Source organism: Lathyrus oleraceus, chromosome 5, assembly GCF_024323335.1.
Source record: "Lathyrus oleraceus cultivar Zhongwan6 chromosome 5, CAAS_Psat_ZW6_1.0, whole genome shotgun sequence".
NCBI lineage: Eukaryota > Viridiplantae > Streptophyta > Magnoliopsida > Fabales > Fabaceae > Lathyrus > Lathyrus oleraceus.
This window is the reverse complement of record NC_066583.1, coordinates 488912901-488934380: the sequence shown is the minus strand read 5'-3', so window position 1 is coordinate 488934380 and position 21480 is coordinate 488912901. Positions and strand designations below refer to the sequence as shown.

The 21480-nt window shown below is 43.8% G+C and overlaps 2 long non-coding RNA genes across 6 annotated transcripts; both read left to right on the top strand.

Annotated features, from left to right (window-relative positions):
* The first annotated feature begins 3513 nt into the window (after positions 1 to 3513).
* Positions 3514 to 5593, top strand: LOC127085642 (uncharacterized). Of its 3 annotated transcripts, none has more exons than XR_007789234.1 (4): positions 3514 to 4061; positions 4267 to 4681; positions 4854 to 4952; positions 5162 to 5593. It is a non-coding gene; the product is annotated as an uncharacterized LOC127085642 (long non-coding RNA). The 3 variants fall into 3 exon arrangements; XR_007789233.1 differs by having other exon boundaries at positions 4854 to 5041; XR_007789232.1 differs by having other exon boundaries at positions 4854 to 5064.
* Positions 5594 to 19033: 13440 nt separating this feature from the next.
* Positions 19034 to 21113, top strand: LOC127085641 (uncharacterized). Of its 3 annotated transcripts, none has more exons than XR_007789230.1 (4): positions 19034 to 19581; positions 19787 to 20201; positions 20374 to 20561; positions 20682 to 21113. It is a non-coding gene; the product is annotated as an uncharacterized LOC127085641 (long non-coding RNA). The 3 variants fall into 3 exon arrangements; XR_007789229.1 differs by having other exon boundaries at positions 20374 to 20584; XR_007789231.1 differs by having other exon boundaries at positions 19035 to 19581; positions 20374 to 20472.
* Positions 21114 to 21480: the final 367 nt, after the last annotated feature.

Here is a 21480-nt window from a genome sequence, read left to right as displayed (position 1 = left end):
CACCGTGCGTTATTTATCCCAAAAGAGGGAAAGGAAACGCTCAGAGTAAACCTGGAAAAAGCATGGTCTCGCGACCAAAGAGAATGGGATCGGGAGTCGGTTATGCGAAGGGAAGGTATTAGCACCCCTACGCATCCGTCGTACTCGACGGGATCCACGCACAATAGGAGGAAAATGGTTGCTAGAACACTGCTCACAAACACACAGATACTGGCTGAAAGAGAAACAAGAAAACAAACGAGACTGACTCGGCAGGATATCGCATCCTGGGCCTACTTAGTCTATCAAGCATAGACATCAGAGTCTAAGTAGTTCGGACCGGGGAAACGACACATGCTCGCTAGGATGTCGCATCATATGCATACGTATCTCCTTGGACGAAGGAGAATCAGAGCATTCGTAGCTCGGCTAACACGCACACAAACAAACACAGGCAAAGGCAAACGTGGAGCCTGAATGCCAATCAATGGGCTTACATCAGCATCCGAACCAAAACACACACAAGGAGGCAAACGTGGAGCCTGAATGCCAATCACTGGGCTTACATCAGCATCCGAACCAGAACACACACTGGAACCCGAACGCCACTCGATGGACTTACATCAGCTTCCAAGCACACAACAAGACACAGGATGTGGAATGCCAATCGCTGGGCTTACATCCACCTCCTAACACCAACACAGGAAGAAGAAGGGTCTCGATTGCAACTAGGGCAAGAGAAGGGGAAGGTCTCAATCGCAACGAGGGCGAGAGAAAAGAATTAGTGTTAGTTGTTAGTCAAACTCGACAAGACATCGCATCTCGTGCCTACGTATCTCATCTGGACATGAGAATCAGAGTTGCCGTAGTTCGGCTAAACTATTCCTGTTGGTTTGTGTTTTTTTAGATGGATAACGTCACTACGCAATCTACCTGATGCTCGACCTTTGGAGACTTACTCACCTGTAGTAGAAGGAGTTGACATATCCTTAAGAGGGGATAATGTTTGTTTGTGTTTTAGGAAAGCTCAAGCAAGAAAGGAAGTCCTATACGAAGGAACCGTGCTACCTTAATTGACATGCAAACGAGACTACGCGGAGTCTAGCAAACCTAGGGGATACAATCACACCACACAAACATATACAGCATGAAATAAACACACCAACAAGGGGCTTAAACATCAGGGTTAGGCTTTAGTCGAGGGGTCATATCAACCTCAACAAACAAGCCTCTGTATCGGGGTCAGGTTAGCTCTTAACCTTGCCATTGAGGGGCTAAGGTGAAGCCAGATGAAAGGTGATGAGGGGTGTGCCTCATTGCTTCTATCTCAAGTCCGAGAGAGCATGTAAATATAAGAATGTGGGGGAGTTCAGAAAGATGGAACTCTTTCCCCAATATTAGACTCTATAGATCTTGGGTTTGGATCTCAATGCTACAACCATGTAATGGGAGCAAGGAGAAGACTCACAGAATAGTGGGAGATAGGCTACTTATCTCTTTGATCCACCAATTGCCTCAAGTGAGGACTTTTCCTGCTTAGGACAAATATAAACACACACAAGCATTGCCTCTTAAGGAGGACTTCAGACAGTTTGCCCGGCCAAATAACAGGCCGGGTCTCCAGACTACATGAAGTCAGAAGATTATACCTCAGTGGTAAGCAACCACAAGCTAGCAAAGCAAAGTTCAAAATGAACTCAAAGCCACTTAGGTACCTGTGAAAAAATCTAAAACAATCAGTTACTGTATAGACAAACAACCAACAGTCAATATTAAACAGACAGACAAAGCATCATCAGACAATGAGCAAGGCACAAGCACAAGTGAATTTGTTCTCAAAGCCTACAAAACAACACAATGGTTAGCCAACAACAACAAATGGTTAAGCTCAAATGAAGGAGCATCATCACTCATGGAGATGTATTCTTGAACCTGAAATCACAATTCAAATGATAAGTCCAAACCACTAGGTCGAAGCCTAGGGTCAAAAGAGGATAAAAAATCCAAAACAGAAGCTCAAACTCCACATGAAGCTCATTTAATCAAATACTAACATGTCCTAAAATTAAGGGAGCATGCAAAATTGAATTATTTCTAAGCCTAGGGGTAGAATAGTCATTTCACAGTTAGGGATTAATTTTGAATTAAAATTCTATTTACAAAATTCTAATCAAAAGTCAATTAAAGTCTAAGCTAGATTTAATATTCTAAAAAATTATCTAACATATTCTAATTAGATTCTAACCAAATTTTAATGCCTTATTAAAATCCTAAAAAAACCAATTACCTAACATCCTAAGTACTTAATCCTAAAATCCCCATTTCTAATCATCTAATTGCAAATAATTGAAATGATAAAATTCTGAAATTAGTTTCTAATAATATTTCTAATCATTAACTAAAATTTCTAATCAGCTTCTAATATCTTCTAATCAACTCTTAATCCTAAAATTAAACTAATCTAATCAATTTCACTAATTAATCACCTAAACTTCTAGAATGGGCCTTGGGTTCAACAAGCCCAATCGGAGGGGGGTACGGATAGGAAAAGCCTTGCCATGTTGCTTGGTCCATAACCATCACATACACTGTATCTATTGAAACCAAATAACAAAAAAAAGTGACAAATAAACCCAAAAGCGCTTATTCGGACGCGCTTATTCACAAGCAGAAAGGTTCTCAAGTCTCATATGGAGATTGTTCTTAAAGCTCACAGCCGATTATGCAACGGTAATCAATAACCTCGTCCAAAATTCCATACATCGTCATGGCAAAGGAATCGAAACGTAAGCATAAGGATTAAGAATTACCTGGCGAAGATGACGACGGAGGTGGCGACGATGATGACGAACGCGAGCACAACTTCTGAGCGCCTCTCTCCCTCTTCTCGCAATGTTGGAGTGAATTGGAAGCGTGTGAGCGATGATGTTCTTCGAGCTTCGAAGCTTCCGGCGGTGGAGGCTTCAAGGGGGAAATGAACAGGCCTAGAGGCCCACCGTCCACGCGTGATACTCTGGAGAGGGATACCGATACCAATTATCCTCACACGCAAAAGGTTCAGCGTGCCGACGGTGGAATCGGCGACGAACGGCGGTGAAAACGGCGGAACAAGGACGACACAGGGAATCCCAAACCTCAGTGCTGAAACATCGGCGATATCTCCGTCTATGGACATGCAAGGCTTTCCATTCTCCACATCGTGGTGCATCAAACGAAGCGACACCAATTCGCAGCTCAAAACCATCGTCGGAGCTACCTTCTTGCTTCACCCGTTTAAACGATAAATCCAAATGTGGATGTTGAATCGGACAATTCACAAACAGGTATCGCGTATCTCTGCTCAGATTTTCGCGCGATCCTTCTTCTTGAGCTCTTTTGAGAGGGCTTTGCGTCGGTGTTGTTCGATTCGGAATGGAGAATGCGATTCACTTCCTTTATCAATTTCGGATTCACAAGTTCACATCGCAAATACGACTCGATCTGCTATGGTATGAATAAGCGAAGGTAGAAGCGACATCGAAGGTGGATTGAAAGCTTACCGTACGGTGCAGGCATCGGATCTTTCGCCGGATTCTTGATTGATTTTTCGTCCTCTTCTCTGCCTCTGTTACGAATTCTTCTTTTTCTCTACTCGCGGTTCTGTTCTGATCTCTTCTTCTCCCTGCGTTTTCTGTGTTTTGGTTGCAGAGACTGAGGTAGAGTGAATTCTAGCTCGACCAATCAAAGCTTCAACGTGGAGCTTTGATGGCTTTGTCTCAGAGCTTTGGTAAGGGTGGAATGGTGGTGAAGATGCGGAATAGAAGATGGAAACTGGAAGATGCAGGTTGAGAGTGATGATTGAAGAAGAGTTCTTGGACCGATTCACGGTGGTTGAAGGTTTGTTACAGGTGGAAGAAGAAGCTGGAAAAGTTTGTTAGAGGTTGAAGGATTGAGGGCAAAAATGATTTTGGAATGAGAGGGAAAATTTTCTGAAACCAATGATTGGCAATGATTGCAGCTTATATAGCAGGATCTAAGGGGCAAATCGGAGAATTAAATCTGAAATGATTCAATCTGCACCATCCAGCTGGCATTAAGTGAAGGTGAGTCTTAAATCATGAACTAAGTTCACGTGAGATTTACCACAAGTCCCAATTTTCTAATTGCATTTTCCTTCATTCTTTGATATAACTGTGGATATCCGTATTGAATCAAACTAGCTTATATTCAAGAACTGGTTTGTTGCTTGAATAATCACTGATTTGAATTGGACTGTCATTTGGATGATTGTTGATTTGAATTTCGCAGGACACATGCTGTCATGGAATTGGTATTGCACATCGTCCGCTTTGCACTACAGCGGTCAAGCCAAGGATTACAAAGGTTAGGCTTTGAAGCCTCATTGCCGGTTGCATTCGGGTTGAGATGGCCTTGCTGCAAGCATCGTGTTCCCATATGATGGCAGGGCTCGGAGCAATTCAGTCTCGGTTCCAATTGCTGATTACTCGCAAAGGATTCTCGTAAGGTGACTCAGTTGTAAGCTTTTCAGCAAAAGCAGACGTAGCAGTTTCAAACTTTCTTCAACAGGACGCCATCCAGGTCGAATGGCATGCTGGACAAGACGAAGGCTAAGTGGTGCGAATCCGGAGAAGACATGAACAACATCATTGGGGGGTTGGCTGTATCGGTATCTTCAACCACAAGCTCCAGAGTACATTTTATAGTAAGCCAATTACTTCTTGACTCCTGCTTTTGGCCTGTAACAAGGCTTGTTGTATTGGATGCTGTATTGCAGGATTTTCTTAGCATTGAGGATTACTCAAAATGATTATTGATATCTCCCTTGCCTTGTTGCACATTGCCAACTATTGACACCCTGTACTGTTGGCTCGCAGGCAGCTTGGCGCTCATGCAATTGATTCAAGGATCATGATGGTGTTTGAAGGCCCGATTAATGATCGAGACTAACGGCATAGCAGGTCTGCAACCAGCAGGTAATCGCTGTCATTCTGCGACACGACTACGACCTTAGGTTCATGGCCCGCACAGATAGGATGCGTTGGCTGGTGGGATGGTTTTGCCAGTGTGTATTGCAATGCTGACCTGGTTAGGTTCTTTGTTTGCATTTCATTTCGGTCACATGCATTATTTTTCTGTTGGATTAATTATGCTCTTGGCTTGATGCATGTTGGTTGGCTAGCAGGTTGTCGGAATTGCGGCGTTTAGCTCAGTTCTGAAGCTCTGTTATTGAGGTGGTCGGCATTCCGGACAGAGAGCTTTCAGCTTATCCTGTGGCAGCTTGCGGTTTTCTCGGCAGCACTGGCAGCTTATGCTTTCCCTTTTTTCAATTCCTTGGCTCATGTAAACCACTGTTTGGATAACATATCAAGGATTGCATTATGTAACGGTTGGGATGGCATTGACTTAATCCCCATGGTACTGTTTCAGTGTAATTTGAAGAATTAGGATAAAATATAATGAATATGTAATGCTATTGTCATTAGTAAGAATGGTTATTTGAATTTGCTTGTAGAATTTTGATAATGGTTTTGGAATGTATGTAATATGGCAATGTTTGGAATTTGGTTGTACAATTATGGATGAAATGAATGTTATGAATGAATGCTATTGGCGACTTCTTGCATGGTTCGATGGAAATTGATTATGGAAATGGAGTTAGCGAAATAGATTATGAAAAATGGATAATTGTTTCCTAATTGGATATGGTTTAAAATGGATAAAGGGATATTTGGATTAGTAAATAAGAAAGAACTTGGATTGGTTTATGAATGGATTTTCTAAATGAATAGGAAAAGTGTTGGATAATTGGTTAAAACAATGAAATGGTTTAAATGGATATAAAAAATGAAAAAGGACTTGATGGGTATTAACATGGATCATGGTCAAATTGGATTGTATTAAAATTAAATGGACTTGAATTTAGCCGAAATGGATAATTGGATATGAACAAATGAATTATGGATTTAGATATGGATGATGAAAATGGAATTATTCGGAAAATGGTTAATGGACCAAACTTATGGACTTAACAAAAAGGAGACGAATGGGCTCAATGCAATCATGATTAAATTTCCACAACCAAATCAACTTTCCAGTAATCAACTAGGATCATCCAACTCAACTTGAATTTCCAAGATTAATTCGAGAAAAGAACAAAATGATTTCTAACCAGATAAGTGTTTGTAATGACAAATGACCTTCTTTGGGACATGAAGGAAGCGTCTCAAACCATCTCTCCACTTCCTAGCCCTCAATTGACTTACAGTTGACTTTTATGGGCCTCAGATGACTTGGTCATGCACTGTGGACTTTGAGCCTTCAACACTTGGCCAAATTGCATCAAAATGAACCTTGGATCAGGTAAGCTCTCTAGAACACCCGCAGAGCCTTTATCTCATAGAAAAACCCTTCCTCTCTTGCACAGATGACTTCTTCTGATCAGTCTTGCCTGATAAAATGCAATATGCTATGCAATGCTAAGGCAATGTTAATGACCTAAAAAATGAAATGAATGTACAAATGGGAGGTGCAAATTTGAGGTGCTACAGCTGCCCCTATTCAATCAGCTGGGAACCCGAATGGATGAGAGCAACGGCTGTCAGACTTTCAGGGTAAACAGGGATTGAATACCAAGTACCGTAGAAATTTGCACACTGCTGGGAAATTTTTCTGTTGTTTTTTCCTTTTCTATCTTCTCTTCAAAAGCACAACCACATCCAGACATCGACACACGATGATTGGGATCAGAAATCTCAACTAGATGCCAGCGGACAACTAGGAAAAACTCAACGTTTACCAAGACCAACGGAGAGGTAAATCAACTCTACTGGGGATAACCAGGAAAGGATACAACCATACGTCAGCGGACGAAATGGGGAAAAACTCAACGTTTACCAAGACCAACGGAGAGGTAACCAGACATCATCGGATGAATGGGAAGAGAGATACAACCATACGTCAGCGGACGAAATGGGGAAAAACTCAACGTTTACCAAGACCAACGGAGAGGTAACCAGACATCATAGGATGAATGGGAAGACTCGACCAGACGTCATAGGACGAAAGGGAGAAGCTCGACGTTTATCGACACCAACGGAGAAGGAGGAAACTCAACCAGACGTCATAGGACGAAAGGGAGACTCAACGTTTATCGACACCAACGGAGAAGGAGGAAACTCAACCAGACGTCATAGGACGAAAGGGAGACTCAACCAGACGTCATAGGACGAAAGGGAGAAGGAGAAAGCCACTTCACGAGGGAAAGGCACCACAACCTGAAACCGAATAGGACGTCTACTGGGAATTCTGGCTGGGAATCAACCAGACATTAATGAATGACTGGGAATAGGGTATACAATCAGACGTCATCGGACGAATGAGAAAAACACAACGTTTATCGAAACCAACGGGGAGGTAATTCCACTTGGGGAAAGGTACAACTAGACGTCATAGGACGCATAGGAAAAACTCGACGTTTATCGACACCAACGGAGAGGAGGAAACTCTGAGGGGAATCAACAGTCATTAATGAATGATCTGTGAGGGATAAGCAGCTAGACGTCATCGGACGACTAGGAAAAACTCGACGTTTATCGACACCAACGGAGAGGAGGAACTTCTTCACTAGGGAAGCAAGACGACGTTACGAACATCGAAAGAGGATGTTTACAGACATCAAAGGCAGACCAGGCACTACGCATGACTGGGAAAGCACCGAAAGATGGTGTTTACCGGTACCAAAGAAACAACACACGCGGGTGCTGACAGGACGACATCTACACATGTCAAGGCAAGGCTACACACTTGCAGGGGATCTCACTGGGGATCAAGGTCACGACAGCGAGCAAACAGGAAGGAACACCAAGGATACCGGGTTGTAGGTATGAAACGGGTGACCGACCAAAGCGTGAATTGGTTTGTGTTCAAAAACACTCAACATCCTGAAGAGGGCTAGAAAAGCAGTCTTGTTAAAGGATGGACATTCGATTCCACAAGGAATACGAATCTTACTCGACTGGGGAGGACGACTTCGACCCAAGAGCGCATGAGACGTATTATCTATAGCCGTCAAAACGTAGATAATAGACTCGCATGGAAGATTATCCATAACCGGGTTGGTTGTTAAATGGATAAATCAACCGACATCATCCTGAAGAGAGCGAAAGCAAACTTGTTAAAGGATGGAAATTCGATTCCACAAGGAATACGAATCTTACTCTGCTGGAGAAGACAATCAAAAGACTGACCAGAGAGTGCATGAGATATATTATCTATAGCCATCGAAACGTAGATAATACACTCGCATGGCAGATTACCCATAACCGGATTGCAGGTTGTTAAATGGATAAACGACCGAAAAGAAAGGCATCGGGGTACCAGGAATAGGTATGCAAAGATGACCAATCAAAAGAGGACAGAGTTGCTAACTCGGAGCAAATATCCAAAAGGAAGTGAGAAACCCGCTGGGGACAATACTGCTTGATCAAGGTAAGTATCCAGGGGAAAAGAATATCAATACCACAAACTGAAAACTGATAACTGCGAAGAGGGGATTACATCTACCGGTTTGTAGGCAGAAAACCACAGAAAAGTAACCAGTCATCGATAGGATGAGCACACAGGGTTAACTCCACCAAGGAGATGAAAGTGGGATTTTACAACTACCAGCTAGTAGGTAGAAAACCACAAAGACTACCTCTGCTAGGGGATGAAAGTGGGATTTTACAACTTCCGGCTTGTAGGTAGAAAACCACGACGATAGGACTTACAACTACCGGTTCGTAGGTAGAGGCCAACCGACAGAATGAACCACAAAGGTTACCTCTGCTAGAGGGTGAAAGTGGGATTTTACAACTACCGGCTCGTAGGTAGAAAACCACGACGATAGGACTTACAGCTACCGGTTCGTAGGTAGAGGCCCACAAATTCCGCTGAGGATAAGATGAATGAGTGCCGGTTAGTGAGCAACTATTCATTTATGCCCCAGGGAAAAACAGGAGACAGCCACAAGGAAGCCAATTCAGGATCGATCCAAAAAGGCAAACTGAACCAAGACATCCTAATGAGGAAAGAACTCACTAGGGAAAACCCATCCCGTGAGGGAGGGAACGGAAACAACCGTCATCCACGAGGATCTAACTCGATGGGGAGCGCAGAAAGAAATGGTAGACACTTTTCTGCTTAAGGGGTAGACTCTACATGGAGAGATCAGACACACCCACATCTGCTAAGGAAAAAGATCCAAGCTGGCAAGATGCTACCAATTAGGGAGTAACAATGATGGGGATACCCCCTCACTTGCGGGGTCACTTGTTGGGAAAACACCTCTCTCAACCCTACTGGGGAACCCAATTCTGAAATCGATCCAAGCGATGCTAAACTCTTTCCAACAACCCAATCTCGGCTGGTCACCACGGCCTAGGGCTAATGGACATGTTTGTAATGTTGATGCATGAGTTTTTTTTTTTTTTTGTTTTACACAATGCCCCATGGTCATGGAAATGCTATGCACTAATGATGCACTATGCTATGCTTATCTAAATGATGGATGCATAAACACACGTCCCCTTCAGAGACAACACTGGGGAACTCCAGGAACTGTGCTGAGGATCTCCTTGCCACGTCAATTTCCACCTTGCTGGGGGAAGACAAACCTCTGCTGGGGAGGACCTCCATCGAACCCGAACTGCTTGGAGATCACCCTGCTAGGGGGGGCAACCCATGCTTATCTCTACCGGGGATGATCTTCCCCAAACCCGATCCGCTTGGGGACCTCGCTGAAGGAAAACCATCAACACAAACTCTACTGGGAAGACAGCTTCAGACTTGGGAAACAGTCACAACTCCGCTGGGGATATGGTAACCTTCAGGCTTGCTGAGGAGGCACCGATCTCGAATCTGCTAGGGAGATTCCACTCTCAAACCCACTAGGGATATACGGCCTATCGGACACGGGCCACCTGTCGAGTCGTCGAACAGCGGCATCCATCGTCCACCCACAATGTCAGCTTTCCATTTTTGAGAACTTCCAGAATCGTCTAGACTTTTCTGATTCACCCCACGAAGATCAAATTCCTGGGATCCATACAAACTTCCCGGTCCTCAGACTTTGAAGAGTCTTCTTGGTTAACTTTCCAGGATCGTCGTCGTAATCCTTCACCGTCCTTTCATTGTTCGTCTATCCCTTGCCCCTGGTTGGACTCTGTGGGGATTTCTTTTGCCAAAAGGGTTCATATCACTACTTGCCAGCGAATGAAGATATCTAACGGCACCTGCACAAGAGATTGTTAGATAAAAGCGTGCCCCAGGCGTGCCAACACTTCAACATCTTGGTCACTCAAACTTCCGAATAAGATTTCCAGATTTCAATCTTATAAGCATGCATCGGAAGGGACCTCTATGTTTCAAAATGCAAATATTCTTTATCAAAACGAACGGATGTTTTCGTAATCAAAGCGGTAATGAAAACAAAAACAAAACTATTTGACTGAACACGTATTTTATTGACTGAAAAAGATAGCTCAAAACCGAGCAACACACAGGAAGCAAACCCTGGAAAGAGGTGATTGCGCACAAAAGGAAAAAAAAAATCTACCCTAATGGCAATGTGAAACCGTGATCTCATCGGGTTCCAACTCGGTTACACCCCATATGTCCTCAAGACGTTCCGCACTTTCGGCCTTCTGAACAAAACGCTTCCAATCGATCTCTGTCGGCGATTAGCTGAGATGTCTTAACCAAAGCACAAACGATCATGCTGGACGCAGTTGTTCGTTTCAGTCCCTCTTTTGGCTGGACCGCCCTTTCGAGTTTCAGTCCACCGGGATACCCTTTTTTGCCCAAGTCGCCCTTGTGGGGTTTTCGACTTGCCGGGTATACAGTTCTTTTCTTTTATTATCCCTAACTTTTGCCCGAACCTTTTCTCTTTTTTCTTGGTTCGCCGGGATGCCCTTTTTTGCCTGGACTCTCTTATTCTTTTTGTCCAGCGGGTCAATTTTTCCCCGAAGTATCTTTTAACTACGTCCGCGCTCAGGGGATGGAAAATCGTCGTCATTCGTGGTCATTAACAACATGGCCTGGTCTGAGAAAACCTTTTCGACCACGAATGGACATTCATAACTGTTTATCCACTTGCCCCACGATCGTCTCGAGGAGGAAGGATCCTTTTCAACACCACATCTCTCGCATGCCACGCACGAGGTCGCACTTCTTGGTTAACAACATGCTTCATTTACGGGGTACAACTGCCCCATGACAAGTAACCGTCAGCCCTTTTCTCATCGGTCAGGCTCAACGTGTCATACCAAGTCCTCATCCACTCACCCTTTTCTAACTTCTCATCCATCTGGACTCTCCACAATGAGATCTAGCCTCCAGCAGGCAATATCACTTCCATCCCATACTGAATGAGGAAGGTGTTGCCCCGGTAGATGTACGTATCGAAGTACGACACTCAGGATACCAACTTCGTACTCAGCCACCATCGTTGGTGGTTTCAACTGTTATCGGGGAAGCACTAGCTCATTCACTTTAAACTCTCCCCATCAGACATCAGAATCCGTTCGGATTCAGGGTCAGGCCCCTCCTCCGGGATCGGTCACTCTCAATCTTTCGATTTGAGTACCTCGAGATGTCCTCATCAGGGACTTCAAACTTCCTTGGTTGAGAATCATTGATGGGTTGTTGGGCGAGATAACCATACAATACCTCCTCTTGATTGCTTTCTGGGAGGTATACCGAATATCGTATTCAGTTGACGCCATTTGCCCTCTCGCAACCCGTCCGGTCCATGCTGACTTCTCAAGCACATACTTGACCAGATCCATTTTGGACATCCACAAAGTGGTATGAATCAGCATATACTGTCTCAATCGACGAGCAGCCTATGCCAAAGTACTTCAAGTTTTTTCGAACAGTGAGTGTATTGTTTCACAGTCGATAAACTTTTTGCTTAGGTAAATTGCATGCTCTTTTCGACAAGACTCGTCATGCTGACCCAATACGCCTCATAGACCCCTTAAAGGCTGTCAAGTACTAGATTAACAGTTGTTTCTTCCAAGGAAGGCATCAGAATCAGAGGTTCCTGCTACTCATTTTTTCTTTCCATGCCCCTTGGCAGTCATCATTCCACCTGACCATTTGATTTCTCTCTTGTTCTCTTGTCTTCGGTTCAGGCGTTTCTTGTATTATTTTTCGTTTTCTTTTTTCCCTTTTTTTTTTTGCAGGATCGACCTCGATTCCTCTTTCATTCGCAACATGCCTCGGCAGCTTGCCGGACAGCACTCCATAGGTGCGTGACTTCGAACTCAACAGTATGAGTTATCTCTACCTGTCAAACAACTTGATCAAGTCCACCTGGTGCCCCTCTTCTGCTTGGGACTTTGTCATCATGTCCTCAACATGGCATTCGCTTTCACGATGAATCATATCATGAAACAAAGTCACCGCAGACCTTTGATCCGTGGCACCGACCTCCTTCTTCACTAGAGGATAGTCTTCTCTCGATGGTAGCTCGTGCCCCACGACATGGGTATTCCACCCTGGTGTACCTTGATGCAACCAGGTGAAGATATCAACCTGCTCTTTCAATAGGGCTACCATTCTGTTCTTGACTTGCCTCTGAAGCGGCCTCGACTTTCATTTCCCTTCTGACCTCGGCGGTACTTGGGATTACCATCTTGACTCGCTCCTCGTGTGGTTGAATCACCTTCTCCTCTTGTTTCAACAACCTGGCTATTTCCAGCCGATCACAATCTTCTTCGCCTTCTTCTTCGGCATGATAGATCGGAGTGTCGAAGTCATACAGAGGTGTAACCGAATTGTTATCGATGAGATCCGGAGAATAATCACCGGTGAGGTGAGACCAATCTCAAAAGGAAAAACAAAAGAAAAACATTGCCATTTTTATTTGTTTTTGAAACTGCAAAAATAAATGAAAAACAGGGAATACCGCTTTTAACTACAAAAACATCCATTTATCATTGATGCAAAATGTTGCAAAATGAAACACATAAGGTGGCCCTTACAATGGACCAATATGTTTCGGGCAAAACGTATGGCTTTCATGCAAACAAGAATTGAAAAACAGAAATACTACACTTCTGGATGAGTGACAGTGATGCTGTTGGAAGCCTTCCAGTTGTCTGGTACGCACGACTTTATCCACGCCTCAAGCTCGCGGTTGCTGTCAACGTCTTCATCCACTGAACGGGCATGACCAGGATCCAACATTCCTGCACTGACGAAGATATACGGTGAGCGACGTCCTCTGTTCGGTCTAGACGACTCTTGATCCGGATAACCAATCCCGAACATGTCTGCCTTTACCACAATGTCGATGATTCTTCCCCAGCCTTGGGCCTCTTGGTTCTTCACCACCTCTAGAGCTTGCTTGTAAGAAGAAATGGACAGCTTCTTCTCTTTCCCAGCAACAAGAGCACTCTCCGCCTTGACGGTTTCGATTACTTGGCTGGGTGTTTCTTTTTCATTGTCCAGTTCTACTTCCTTCATCCTTTGGGTCGTATCTCCTGTCAGCATACATCCCTCTGTGGTGACGGTTGCACAAGTATTATCAATAGCAGGGACGGCGCTATCCTGCATCAGAAGTTTTGGGACCACATCCATTGGGACTTTTAGCTGATCCTTCTCAGTCACCTCCATCCCCTTTCTGGCTTTCTTCACCATCTTCACTTTTACAGGACCCTGCCTGGGTACGGGGTTGACATCCCCCTTCATGATCCGGGCCAAGTTAATGGTCTTGGAGTCCACCATGTCCTGGACGGCATGCTTAAAAGCTCTACAGCCCTCAATGCTATGTCCGGGCATCTCAGAATGAAACACACAACTAGCATTCTCATCATAGTTTGGAGGCCTGTTCTGCCGTTCTATGGGAATCAATATCCTTGGCCGGATTAAACCAAGATCCATCAACCTCTGGAACAGGAGGGCATAAGTCACCGGTGGCTCCTCAAACTGATGATCCTCTTTCTTCTTCTTCACCTGGCTTTTAGCTCTCGGTGCCTTTGGTTGAGGTGGTGGTTGTTGCCGTTGAGCAGGTGGATTACCAACAGGAATGGTTACAGTGGCAGCATAAGGATGATAGCGATTCTGACGGCGTTCCCTCTTCGCTGGCACACCAACTGGTTCAAACTCCTTCTTGAAAGGACCACTGCCAGAGAGTTTCTTTGCTGTAGTACCAGTGGGTTTGTTCACTTCGGATGACAGAGATTTCCCCTGAACTTTCTCCACTATCAGCCACTTCTCAATCCTTTCCAATCTCTCGGCCATGGCTTTCTGCCCCAAGGCAAGCCCTTGTACCACACTGAACAAGTCCCTCACCATCTCTTTCAGCTCAAGGATGTCGGCGTTGGGAAGATCCATCAGCTTGGATTTGGTAGACCCTTAGCAGGTTATCTGAACAGACAAGCTATGCGCACCGGTTGAGTACTGAAACCTACAAAACAGCAAATGGGTTAGTATGACTCACACATGCAATGTCTGTCCGTACTAGGAATATTCTGTCCTTTGATTCCGGTTTCATCGAGACAGATAAAATTTTATCAACAATGACATCTGGATGTCTCTCAACCTGAGTTTCAATTAAAAATAATGGACCCTGAGTACGGACAGACATGAGTTGAATGCAGATGAATGTGAAATGAGACCGATGCAAATGCATGAATGCAGGTCACTGCGCCACCAAGTCATCTGAAGACCCATTCTCTGAACCAGTCACAGTCAACTGAGTCACCATAAATCCGACTTGGGGAGTTCCGAAATAAACGGAACTGGAGATTACATCACTATCATCACAGGAACATCCACTGAACAGATGACAAACGGATCCTCTGAACAAGTACTCTCAACTCAACCCGGGGCTCCGAAATAAACGGAACCCGCTGATAAACCACGGACAGAACTCTGGCGTCCCAGAAACAAACGTCTGCAATTCATGGTCGCCATCAGTACCAAGAGTCACCAACAAGTCACCAACCAGTCAGCAACTGTACCTGTAATAATCATTCCCTCCCACTCACGGGTGTCATCTAGGCCAGGGTAAGGTCGAGAGAAACGCAGGATAAACAACCCTTTCAAGAATATCATCATGTGCACACCAGATGTATGCACCGATAATACCCCATCAGAGTCTGAACTGCTCGTGATATCGATGTTCCGCTAAGTGGCGCCATACCACCCGCTTCCCATGAATCACTCTATTCCTAGGTTTCCTAGATTGCACTCATAGCCTGGGTATTGGGCCTTTTACCTCGAGTATCACCCACCCCAAATCAGAGAACACACAGCCAGCACAGCAGATGAAATGAATGAATACATTAATGCACACATTGAATGCAAACAATAAATGAAATGAATGCAATAAATAACAGCATACAGCAACCAAACCTAATCCTAGAGAGCGCTAGGAGAGACTCGCTTAGGGAAGAAGGACCAGCACAGGTCAACTTCTCTAGGGTCCCCAGCAGAGTCGCCAGCTGTCGCATTACGCGAAAAACCGGCGGGAAAACAAGAAACAACAGAGCCGCCACCGTGCGTTATTTATCCCAAAAGAGGGAAAGGAAACGCTCAGAGTAAACCTGGAAAAAGCATGGTCTCGCGACCAAAGAGAATGGGATCGGGAGTCGGTTATGCGAAGGGAAGGTATTAGCACCCCTACGCATCCGTCGTACTCGACGGGATCCACGCACAATAGGGGGAAAATGGTTGCTAGAACACTGCTCACAAACACACAGATACTGGCTGAAAGAGAAACAAGAAAACAAACGAGACTGACTCGGCAGGATATCGCATCCTGGGCCTACTTAGTCTATCAAGCATAGACATCAGAGTCTAAGTAGTTCGGACCGGGGAAACGACACATGCTCGCTAGGATGTCGCATCATATGCATACGTATCTCCTTGGACGAAGGAGAATCAGAGCATTCGTAGCTCGGCTAACACGCACACAAACAAACACAGGCAAAGGCAAACGTGGAGCCTGAATGCCAATCAATGGGCTTACATCAGCATCCGAACCAAAACACACACAAGGAGGCAAACGTGGAGCCTGAATGCCAATCACTGGGCTTACATCAGCATCCGAACCAGAACACACACTGGAACCCGAACGCCACTCGATGGACTTACATCAGCTTCCAAGCACACAACAAGACACAGGATGTGGAATGCCAATCGCTGGGCTTACATCCACCTCCTAACACCAACACAGGAAGAAGAAGGGTCTCGATTGCAACTAGGGCAAGAGAAGGGGAAGGTCTCAATCGCAACGAGGGCGAGAGAAAAGAATTAGTGTTAGTTGTTAGTCAAACTCGACAAGACATCGCATCTCGTGCCTACGTATCTCATCTGGACATGAGAATCAGAGTTGCCGTAGTTCGGCTAAACTATTCCTGTTGGTTTGTGTTTTTTTAGATGGATAACGTCACTACGCAATCTACCTGATGCTCGACCTTTGGAGACTTACTCACCTGTAGTAGAAGGAGTTGACATATCCTTAAGAGGGGATAATGTTTGTTTGTGTTTTAGGAAAGCTCAAGCAAGAAAGGAAGTCCTATACGAAGGAACCGTGCTACCTTAATTGACATGCAAACGAGACTACGCGGAGTCTAGCAAACCTAGGGGATACAATCACACCACACAAACATATACAGCATGAAATAAACACACCAACAAGGGGCTTAAACATCAGGGTTAGGCTTTAGTCGAGGGGTCATATCAACCTCAACAAACAAGCCTCTGTATCGGGGTCAGGTTAGCTCTTAACCTTGCCATTGAGGGGCTAAGGTGAAGCCAGATGAAAGGTGATGAGGGGTGTGCCTCATTGCTTCTATCTCAAGTCCGAGAGAGCATGTAAATATAAGAATGTGGGGGAGTTCAGAAAGATGGAACTCTTTCCCCAATATTAGACTCTATAGATCTTGGGTTTGGATCTCAATGCTACAACCATGTAATGGGAGCAAGGAGAAGACTCACAGAATAGTGGGAGATAGGCTACTTATCTCTTTGATCCACCAATTGCCTCAAGTGAGGACTTTTCCTGCTTAGGACAAATATAAACACACACAAGCATTGCCTCTTAAGGAGGACTTCAGACAGTTTGCCCGGCCAAATAACAGGCCGGGTCTCCAGACTACATGAAGTCAGAAGATTATACCTCAGTGGTAAGCAACCACAAGCTAGCAAAGCAAAGTTCAAAATGAACTCAAAGCCACTTAGGTACCTGTGAAAAAATCTAAAACAATCAGTTACTGTATAGACAAACAACCAACAGTCAATATTAAACAGACAGACAAAGCATCATCAGACAATGAGCAAGGCACAAGCACAAGTGAATTTGTTCTCAAAGCCTACAAAACAACACAATGGTTAGCCAACAACAACAAATGGTTAAGCTCAAATGAAGGAGCATCATCACTCATGGAGATGTATTCTTGAACCTGAAATCACAATTCAAATGATAAGTCCAAACCACTAGGTCGAAGCCTAGGGTCAAAAAGGATAAAAAATCCAAAACAGAAGCTCAAACTCCACATGAAGCTCATTTAATCAAATACTAACATGTCCTAAAATTAAGGGAGCATGCAAAATTGAATTATTTCTAAGCCTAGGGGTAGAATAGTCATTTCACAGTTAGGGATTAATTTTGAATTAAAATTCTATTTACAAAATTCTAATCAAAAGTCAATTAAAGTCTAAGCTAGATTTAATATTCTAAAAAATTATCTAACATATTCTAATTAGATTCTAACCAAATTTTAATGCCTTATTAAAATCCTAAAAAAACCAATTACCTAACATCCTAAGTACTTAATCCTAAAATCCCCATTTCTAATCATCTAATTGCAAATAATTGAAATGATAAAATTCTGAAATTAGTTTCTAATAATATTTCTAATCATTAACTAAAATTTCTAATCAGCTTCTAATATCTTCTAATCAACTCTTAATCCTAAAATTAAACTAATCTAATCAATTTCACTAATTAATCACCTAAACTTCTAGAATGGGCCTTGGGTTCAACAAGCCCAATCGGAGGGGGGTACGGATAGGAAAAGCCTTGCCATGTTGCTTGGTCCATAACCATCACATACACTGTATCTATTGAAACCAAATAACAAAAAAAAGTGACAAATAAACCCAAAAGCGCTTATTCGGACGCGCTTATTCACAAGCAGAAAGGTTCTCAAGTCTCATATGGAGATTGTTCTTAAAGCTCACAGCCGATTATGCAACGGTAATCAATAACCTCGTCCAAAATTCCATACATCGTCATGGCAAAGGAATCGAAACGTAAGCATAAGGATTAAGAATTACCTGGCGAAGATGACGACGGAGGTGGCGACGATGATGACGAACGCGAGCACAACTTCTGAGCGCCTCTCTCCCTCTTCTCGCAATGTTGGAGTGAATTGGAAGCGTGTGAGCGATGATGTTCTTCGAGCTTCGAAGCTTCCGGCGGTGGAGGCTTCAAGGGGGAAATGAACAGGCCTAGAGGCCCACCGTCCACGCGTGATACTCTGGAGAGGGATACCGATACCAATTATCCTCACACGCAAAAGGTTCAGCGTGCCGACGGTGGAATCGGCGACGAACGGCGGTGAAAACGGCGGAACAAGGACGACACAGGGAATCCCAAACCTCAGTGCTGAAACATCGGCGATATCTCCGTCTATGGACATGCAAGGCTTTCCATTCTCCACATCGTGGTGCATCAAACGAAGCGACACCAATTCGCAGCTCAAAACCATCGTCGGAGCTACCTTCTTGCTTCACCCGTTTAAACGATAAATCCAAATGTGGATGTTGAATCGGACAATTCACAAACAGGTATCGCGTATCTCTGCTCAGATTTTCGCGCGATCCTTCTTCTTGAGCTCTTTTGAGAGGGCTTTGCGTCGGTGTTGTTCGATTCGGAATGGAGAATGCGATTCACTTCCTTTATCAATTTCGGATTCACAAGTTCACATCGCAAATACGACTCGATCTGCTATGGTATGAATAAGCGAAGGTAGAAGCGACATCGAAGGTGGATTGAAAGCTTACCGTACGGTGCAGGCATCGGATCTTTCGCCGGATTCTTGATTGATTTTTCGTCCTCTTCTCTGCCTCTGTTACGAATTCTTCTTTTTCTCTACTCGCGGTTCTGTTCTGATCTCTTCTTCTCCCTGCGTTTTCTGTGTTTTGGTTGCAGAGACTGAGGTAGAGTGAATTCTAGCTCGACCAATCAAAGCTTCAACGTGGAGCTTTGATGGCTTTGTCTCAGAGCTTTGGTAAGGGTGGAATGGTGGTGAAGATGCGGAATAGAAGATGGAAACTGGAAGATGCAGGTTGAGAGTGATGATTGAAGAAGAGTTCTTGGACCGATTCACGGTGGTTGAAGGTTTGTTACAGGTGGAAGAAGAAGCTGGAAAAGTTTGTTAGAGGTTGAAGGATTGAGGGCAAAAACGATTTTGGAATGAGAGGGAAAATTTTCTGAAACCAATGATTGGCAATGATTGCAGCTTATATAGCAGGATCTAAGGGGCAAATCGGAGAATTAAATCTGAAATGATTCAATCTGCACCATCCAGCTGGCATTAAGTGAAGGTGAGTCTTAAATCATGAACTAAGTTCACGTGAGATTTACCACAAGTCCCAATTTTCTAATTGCATTTTCCTTCATTCTTTGATATAACTGTGGATATCCGTATTGAATCAAACTAGCTTATATTCAAGAACTGGTTTGTTGCTTGAATAATCACTGATTTGAATTGGACTGTCATTTGGATGATTGTTGATTTGAATTTCGCAGGACACATGCTGTCATGGAATTGGTATTGCACATCGTCCGCTTTGCACTACAGCGGTCAAGCCAAGGATTACAAAGGTTAGGCTTTGAAGCCTCATTGCCGGTTGCATTCGGGTTGAGATGGCCTTGCTGCAAGCATCGTGTTCCCATATGATGGCAGGGCTCGGAGCAATTCAGTCTCGGTTCCAATTGCTGATTACTCGCAAAGGATTCTCGTAAGGTGACTCAGTTGTAAGCTTTTCAGCAAAAGCAGACGTAGCAGTTTCAAACTTTCTTCAACAGGACGCCATCCAGGTCGAATGGCATGCTGGACAAGACGAAGGCTAAGTGGTGCGAATCCGGAGAAGACATGAACAACATCATTGGGGGGTTGGCTGTATCGGTATCTTCAACCACAAGCTCCAGAGTACATTTTATAGTAAGCCAATTACTTCTTGACTCCTGCTTTTGGCCTGTAACAAGGCTTGTTGTATTGGATGCTGTATTGCAGGATTTTCTTAGCATTGAGGATTACTCAAAATGATTATTGATATCTCCCTTGCCTTGTTGCACATTGCCAACTATTGACACCCTGTACTGTTGGCTCGCAGGCAGCTTGGCGCTCATGCAATTGATTCAAGGATCATGATGGTGTTTGAAGGCCCGATTAATGATCGAGACTAACGGCATAGCAGGTCTGCAACCAGCAGGTAATCGCTGTCATTCTGCGACACGACTACGACCTTAGGTTCATGGCCCGCACAGATAGGATGCGTTGGCTGGTGGGATGGTTTTGCCAGTGTGTATTGCAATGTTGACCTGGTTAGGTTCTTTGTTTGCATTTCATTTCGGTCACATGCATTATTTTTCTGTTGGATTAATTATGCTCTTGGCTTGATGCATGTTGGTTGGCTAGCAGGTTGTCGGAATTGCGGCGTTTAGCTCAGTTCTGAAGCTCTGTTATTGAGGTGGTCGGCATTCCGGACAGAGAGCTTTCAGCTTATCCTGTGGCAGCTTGCGGTTCTCTCGGCAGCACTGGCAGCTTATGCTTTCCCTTTTTTCAATTCCTTGGCTCATGTAAACCACTGTTTGGATAACATATCAAGGATTGCATTATGTAACGGTTGGGATGGCATTGACTTAATCCCCATGGTACTGTTTCAGTGTAATTTGAAGAATTAGGATAAAATATAATGAATATGTAATGCTATTGTCATTAGTAAGAATGGTTATTTGAATTTGCTTGTAGAATTTTGATAATGGTTTTGGAATGTATGTAATATGGCAATGTTTGGAATTTGGTTGTACAATTATGGATGAAATGAATGTTATGAATGAATGCTATTGGCGACTTCTTGCATGGTTCGATGGAAATTGATTATGGAAATGGAGTTAGCGAAATAGATTATGAAAAATGGATAATTGTTTCCTAATTGGATATGGTTTAAAATGGATAAAGGGATATTTAGATTAGTAAATAAGAAAGAACTTGGATTGGTTTATGAATGGATTTTCTAAATGAATAGGAAAAGTGTTGGATAATTGGTTAAAACAATGAAATGGTTTAAATGGATATAAAAAATGAAAAAGGACTTGATGGGTATTAACATGGATCATGGTCAAATTGGATTGTATTAAAATTAAATGGACTTGAATTTAGCCGAAATGGATAATTGGATATGAACAAATGAATTATGGATTTAGATATGGATGATGAA